The 8,055-nt window shown below is 36.8% G+C and overlaps 1 non-coding gene across 1 annotated transcript; it reads left to right on the top strand.

Annotated features, from left to right (window-relative positions):
* Window positions 1-2,857: 2,857 nt before the first annotated feature.
* Window positions 2,858-2,964, top strand: LOC133862102 (small nucleolar RNA R71). The gene has a single exon (XR_009899126.1). It is a non-coding gene; the product is annotated as a small nucleolar RNA R71 (small nucleolar RNA).
* Window positions 2,965-8,055: the final 5,091 nt, after the last annotated feature.

Below are 8,055 nucleotides of genomic sequence, written 5' to 3' on the forward strand. Positions count from 1 at the left end.
AGCACTTATCACACCCCCAAACTTACATGTTGCTAGTCCCTTAGCAATGCAGAATTGAAAATAAAATGAAAACTAAAACAATAACTACTCTACCTCCTCTGTCGCGGGAAACACGATTGCATTTAGCGTATGCAATAAGCTTTTTAAACCCCTAGGACTCCCTAGTGGACGAGTAAAGTCTCGTGAGGGTTTGCCATGAATGATACCCACAAACATTATGCCAAAATTCATGTTTATTCCAAAGAGTTAAGTGTCACCAAAATTATGATTCTCATTCATTAGCAAGCTTAGAAAGAGAAACTCCATCTTCAATATAAAATAGAATTCCAAAGTCTAACCACTTACAAACGACAAGCTCAGGCATCATAAGTTCAATTTAGTGTAAGGTGAACTAACACATAATCATGAGGCTTCAAATTAATTCCAATGTGCAATGATTCAATATCTCAAAATTCACTGGGATCCCCATCAAATTGAATAACCAAGGCATAATAGCAAGAGCTTTATTTATTTATTTATTTTATTATTATTGTTATTTATTTATTTTATTTTTATTTTATTTTTAATTTTTTTCAAACTGTGCAATGCTTAGTTCTCTTAAGCTTTCTAATTGACCCATGTAACGAGTGTTAGGCTAATGCTCCCAAACCAGATGGTTTTAAGGCATTAAGTGTTGAAACACCCCTAAGAGCTTACTAACTCGAGTCAAAAAGGCTACAGAACTAAACTAGTCATGACTTTAACCAATCTGAATTTCTCACTTTTTGACGTGAACATTCACTTCTTAATGAGGCAAGAAGTCCAGTTACTCGGTGAAAGCTTCAAAAATGGTTATTATTATTATTATTATAAATATGCCAAGGTATCCATTTAACAAGTCACCCAGCTTCACTTAAGACATTGAAAAATACACAATCAGGTTCGTATATCATACCTCAAAAATTATATGCTAATGTGCTTGTGAGAGTTTAGATTGAAACAAATGAATCCTTAGATGCCAAAAGTAAGTAGTAGGACTTTAGCATCAATTTCAAATGATCATGTGTTCAACATTCTAAGCTCACCAATGAAATTTAAATCACAATTTTTAGATCAACCAAAGTCTTAAAAATAACATGAACATGCAATTTCATTTTTTTTTTTTTTTTTATTTTTTTAACAAAAAGTGTGTGTGTGTCCTATACCCCCAAACTTAAATTACACATTGTCCTCAATGTGTAGATAGAATGGAAAGATCATACCCGGGAGATGAGAAAATTGGTTGGACTAGGTATGGCTCGTAGCATACCCCCAAACTTGATTGCAAAAACACTTGTTCCTGAAAAACAAAACTAGAAAAACAAAACCAAGGAAAGGAAAACTAAAAAAATAAAAATAAAATAAAATAAAATAAAAATAGAAACTAAAATTAACCACAATAAAACTAAAATTAACCAAAATAAAATGAACAATAATTAAAAACAAAACCAAAATTCTTTAAAGGATATGGGTTTGTAGTGCATGCAGTGGCCTCAGTACCACTAATCTGGGCAGATACGCTTGAGCTCCTAGACTGCTCGAGCGCTTTTGGAAGTAGCTTTTGAGTTTAAACTTGAAGCACCAATCTTTTCTTCTCTTGGACCATAGAGAATGAATTCTACCTACAAAAAGGTAGTTCCTAATTTTCACAGATCGGGGTAAATCAATCTGAGAATTCTCAAACAATTTCTCATCCGGAAGGGAATCATGAACTGAAATACTATGAGGAGAATACTTAGAGAGTTTTTCTATTTTGATGACCTCAGTTTGCTCGTCTAATGGTCCTAACAGACTACTCTCATGGCATCTTGGTAATTCGGGAATAGGAGTTAATGTTGAAGAAGCCTCAGTGCTCACTTTCTTGCCTTTTTCCCATTGTAGATCATGTGTGACCTCAATTTGCTCCTCCTTCCCCTCTTCCTTATGATTTTCAACCACTTCTTCACTCATCAATGTTGTGATAGCTTGCTCATGATAGGAAGAACTCCAATCCTCCACGTAATATCCACTAGGATTAGCCACCAACTGACTTTGAAGCTCTTCTTCTCTTTCTCTTTTGAGGTGGTTGATGATTTGTTCACAGTCAGCTTCTATTGTGAATTCGCCCCTTTTTCTCTCACTTAACTCTTTGGCCAACTGCCCCACTTGTGTTTCCAATCTTTGGATAGCTTGACTGGTCTGAGTATTGCTTTGTTGTTGTATAGTCATATATTGGAGTAGAGCACTTTCGAGGTCATTCTTCTTTGGCTTTGGATTTGGTTGGACCGCTTGTGGTGGAGCTTGATAGTTATATCCTTGCTGGAAATTTCTTTGTTGCCTTCGTGGATTCTGCACATTCTGATTGTTACTCCATGAAAAATTGGGGTGATTTCGCCACCCTGCATTGTATGTGTTGGAGTATGGATTGTTCTTTGGAGGATAATTATTTTGGCTCACATAATTTGCTTGCTCCTGATCTGTAAATGAAAGCATGGGGCAAGTCTCAGTGGTGTGGTCAGAATGAGAACATATGGCACATACCTCAACTTGAGCAATCTGTTGAATGAGAAAGATATTATGAGTGGTCATGACTTTCACTAGCATATCCAGTTTCCTCTCCAAGGTAGCCATCTGAGTTTGAACTCCATTATTGCCATTCACTTCATAGACGCCTTTTCTTTTGAGTCCTTGCCTCCCACGGGATGAGAATTGTTGGGAGTTTTCACTTAAAGTCTCAAAAAGTTCTATGGCCTCCTCGCTATTCTTCTCCATTAACATGCCTCCACAAGCTGAATCTACAAGACTTTTTTTAGAATAATTTAAACCTTCATAAAAAGCTTGTACCTGATCGTCTTGAGATAGATTATGATGTGGACATTTTAGAAGTAGTTCCTTGAAGTGTTCCCAAGCCTCAAAGAATAGGTCTCCATCTTTTTGTTGGAAGGTTTGAATCTCCCTCCTCAATTGCCTAGTCCGTTGGGCTGGAAAGAATCTTTTCAAGAACTTTGTGGTCAACTCCTCCCAATTGTGAATAGACCCTGCAGCCAAAGAATTCAACCATAACTTAGCATTATCTTTCAAGGAAAAAGGGAAGAGAATTAACCTGATTCCTTCCGCATTTAAGCCATGGATGTTTTGAGTTTTGCAAAGATCAAAGAAGTCCCGAATGTGTAGATATGGATCCTTTGTAGGTGTGCCTCTATAGTGTGGAACCATATTGAGCAACGGAGACAAATCAAAATTGCCTTGCACATTTGGTTGAAAAGCAATGCAAGAGGGTTGATTTGGATTTTGTGGTATGAAGGAACTCTTCATTGGCTTCCGCTCGGGTGGATTCTCTACACGTACTTCTGCCATGTCGTCCTCAACTTTGAATACGTTTTTTTTTTTTTTTTTTTTTTTTTTTATTTTTTTACATGAACATAAGCATAACAAAAGGAAAACAAAAACAAAAATAAAAATTAAAGGAAAAAAGCCTTCTTTTTATTTTTATTTTTTATTTTTAGATTATCATGAACAGAAATAACTAAAATAAAAGGAAAAACTTTAAAAACAAAATTTAACACAATCCCTGGCAACGGCGCCAAAAACTTGTTGTGCAAATATCTACCTAAATAAATACAAGTCTTCCCCTTTTCTGAAATTTCTATCCAAGTAGGAAAAGGATTCCAAAATTCGTACAGATTTGCGGTCTTTTATTGCGGGGCGATTTTGGCATGGAAAACGTCCGAATTAGGAAAAACCTATTTCTGACATATTTGTTTGCTTTCTTATTAGCTTTCCAACGCACCAATTTTTTGCAATCTGATACTTGAGCCGAAAGTTATGATTAAATTACTGAGACGTGCTCATTCTGGATTCTTTCCAAAGATAACGAATTTTTGCCAACTTCTCTTTCCTTAAATTCAAAATTGATTTGGAGTTTGAATCTATCCAAAACTGAGTTTGCTAACTTCATTATAGTCTTGGAATTTGATCGGTTTTTCTTCTAAAACCTATAAAATACAAGAAAACACAAAAACAACACAAAACATCAAATTATAACAAAACTAAGAGCTTAACATATGTAAATTAAGGGGCTTGAATGTGTAACATTCAGCACTTATCATGGATGAGCGTGTACGAATGGAAATCCACGTCGTCCAGACTGTTACAGCGATCTTCCCATAACTGTGTTTTGGAAAGAAATCCTGAAGCTTTGTCGAACACTGAGTGTCATCCGGACAGCCTGCTGAATCGTCTGGACGGATGCAAGCTGGAGTAGTTCGAAGCTTCTCGACATAGAGAAAGGTCCGGACGGGAATGCACATCGTCCGGACGGATGATGCTTTGGATAGATGAGCGTCCGGACGGTAGGACACATCGTCCAGACGGCTGGCAGGGAACCAAATTTTTCTGACATGTAAATTGTACATAATCTTCTGGAAGCACTCTGAATAGCGGAATCCATGTTAAAAAGCATCTTTACACAGAAGTGATTTTGTCTAACAAAATGTGGCGAATTACAAACTAACAAACTCCCCCTTTGGGCATTCTGGGACAAAAATCACTTGACCGATTTTAAAAATACAATCCCGGTCCAAATCAAAAATTACTCCCCTTTTTTGTCATAAAGGGGCAAAGGGTAAAATGGAGTAATAAAAATCAAACATACCAAAAATTACTCCCCCTATAGGTCTCAGAAGGACCAGGGTAAACAGAGTAATATACTCCACAAACCAAAACGTTCTAAAATCCAAAGCAATAGGAAAATAGAGAAGAGTCCGCAAGTGGCCCAAAAGAGAGGAAAAAAAATCCTCAAAGTACCAAATCCTGCTGATCTACTGAAATCAAGTAACGGAGAGAAATCCGTATAAAAAGCTGGATTTGTACTACTTCGGCTTCTAGCTCAGGAAGCCAAGAACCATAGACTGAAAAATCTTCAATCTCTTGATTTTGCAAAGCCTGAAACTGATTATCCGCAGATTGACATCCTTTAAGCAACTGGTCTACTAGATAAATGAAGAGATTCACCACTGAACCTCTAACTGATACAGATCTGAGGGAATGTAACGGAAGGCTCTGCATGAGCTAGGGGAAAAAGCTCATCTTAATCCTGAGACCTTTGGAATTTGAACATCCGACTTCAACAACTGTCAGTTTTCCAAAGGATCCATCTGTCAGATATTGTGTTGGGAGATGTTGGACAACATATTCCTGAAAAGATTTAAACAGAAATATTCCTAAAACTAACACCACAAAGAAATATTAGATCATGTTAGTCCCAAAAAGAAAGTGGTATTATGACAGCTGTCAATTGGATGCCCAAGAATTACAAAAACAAAGATCGTAATCCAAATGACCTAGATATATCAATATCAACCCAACACACAGACATAAGAGGATTTTCATGCACACTATCTCAAGAAAATATCCCAACAAATATTCCAATATTCTAAAAGCACAAAAACTTAAAAGAATAATGGAAGACACAATGAAGATCATGGGATGAGAAGAGATGTGTAAATAATGCCAAAATCTAGGGAGAAATCCATGAGAAAATCACACAGCATGCCATGATAAATCAATAAAAATGCAAAGATGTGTGTATGGCACAAAAAGAGACGCAAGTCTTAAACCTGTAGTGATCCCATTAGGATGTGTCACTTAACCGTCCGGATGGCAACTGCTAGGTCAGCATATGGCAAGACTGCTCTCGTCTGGACCTAAGAATAGGTCCGTCCGGATGCTTCACACTGAAAATCTGAAACTGGAGAAAAATTTACAGAAAACTATTTTTTCCTAAAGTTAGCTTCAGAACACGCATGTATAATCAACTGATAAAATAGTCAAATAGCATTGCAAAAATATGCAAAGATATAAATGAGAGTTAAGTATTCAATAAGCACAAATTTCCCTGCAGATAGAAATTTTAAATAGATTACTCAACTCATGCGATTTGTGTGTGTGTGTGTGAAGACTTTTCCCAAAAGGTATGAATTTAACTGATATGACAAAAAGCAACTAGATTTTCTAGACAAGAGAGAAAATCAATGAAAGATCAGTCAAAAGTCAAACCTTATTAATTACTAGGGCCTAGCCACCCTCATCTGATACACTCCCCCTAAGATGCAGCACCTAATTGTTTTACTTGTACCATGAAGGACAAGGTAAAATTTTACTTGCACCATGAAGGACAAGGCTTATTTCATCACAGAAGCAGTGAATGAAAGCATATAGCACATAAAATTGAAGAATTACTGCTTGATTCTAGTGATGCTGCAACCTAGAGAGTGCCAGAATTTTTACGCTCAAGGTTCAACTAGCATGTGGTCAATTTGACCATCTTATCAAAGACATTGATCTCTCTCATTAGAATTTCTAGAAGCAAGAAGTCAGAGAGGAAAATGATGTACCTTAGGGGAGCCTTGGATAGTGCACATTTTCATCGCATGAGGAAAGTAACTGTCTATCATTAAGATGCCACAGGAAAACTTAGCAGATATCATGCCTAAACTCTCAATCATATATAAGCATATTTAATCAATGCACAATTAACTGAGATATCAGGCAAAAAACAACAAAGACATTCTTATGGAAAAGGAAATGACATCTAGTCCCAGCATGAAAGGTAAAACCAAACCTATCCTCAGGCAGAGAGGTTTAGAAATACGAAGACAAAAAAGCAGCCGCCCAATGTGCTTTTACTATCATCCCCAAAAAAAATATCTGCAGAAGTTTCTCAAGATAACAAGAGAAAAATATGGGGATAAAATAAACGGTTCCTCAAACAGAATGCAAGGCATGAATAAGATATGACATGATAAACAATGCAATGCAAACATATCTGACATGCACTAGGATTTAGGAACCAAAATCCTATGCATGGTAAGACTTCACCTTTACTAGGTGAGTCCACTCCCCCTCAAGGGGTGAATGGTCTCATCATTCTTGACCCATACTTGCTTGACCCGTGGAGATGGTTTGCGGGTCATGTCCATGTTGGCCATACTCCTTAGCATACCTTGTATTGGGCTCTTCAATCCTTCATAGCCATGGCTGCCATTGGGCTTCTGCGGCTTTCTCTTGTAGCGCCTTGATTTGTTCTTCTTTGGTTTGCCACTCTGATTGGCAGGAACAAACTTCTGCTGATGACGTGGAGTCTGAAGAGTCGTAGGAGGTAGAGTGCCTGATGTAGCTCTTGTTGGCAGCTTCTTCTGAACCTTCAACTTCTGAGCCTGGAGCTGTGGACATTTGGGTCGTATGTGACCAGTGTTGCCGCAGTGATGACAGGTGGGCAGGCTTCTTTTGTTTGAATGCTTCTTGACATTCTCCATAGAATTATGATTAGCATTCTTACAAATAACATTATCCTTACCTTTTATATGTCTCCTATGAGGAGGGACATATTTAGATGATGAAGAATCTTCAATTTCACTTTTCTTCAGAACATCCTACTTAATCCAAGGTCTGTGGGATTTCAACAAATAACAATTTGGCCTAATATGACTAGTTTTCCCACAATTATGACAAATAGGAACAAACTTACCTCGTGTTCTCGATTCCTTGGACTTTCGCATCACATGTTTATGTAAGCAAGAATTATCTAAACAAGTTGTATCTTCTATCACAGGCTTACTATCTAATTCAGAATCAGAAGCATGTGAAGTAGAAGTACTTAAATCATCAATAGTTAAATCATGCTTGTTAAAAGCATCTGAGTGAATACAAAGCATGCTCTTCAAATTATCACTAGAGAATTTTGCCAATTTATTCTCATGTTCGTCAATAATATTAAGCAACATGGTATTCTCAGATCTCAAAGAGTCAATCAAAACATGTGATTCAGATAATTGAACAATCAAAGACTCTTTTTCTAGCTTCACCTTTTTGAGCTCTTTTGGAGAAACAATTTTATCCAATTTAGCAAAAACTTTAGAAAGCTCAAAATCATAATTTTCTTTAGATAACTGAGAGAAATCCATGATAAAAGGTGTAATCAAAAAAATAGAAGTCACAAAGAGATGAGGATTACACTCTGGGGATAAATCCTTAAGAGAGTGTACCTTTTCTAATACC

The sequence above is a fragment of the Alnus glutinosa genome, chromosome 2, assembly GCF_958979055.1.
Source record: "Alnus glutinosa chromosome 2, dhAlnGlut1.1, whole genome shotgun sequence".
Taxonomy (NCBI): domain Eukaryota; kingdom Viridiplantae; phylum Streptophyta; class Magnoliopsida; order Fagales; family Betulaceae; genus Alnus; species Alnus glutinosa.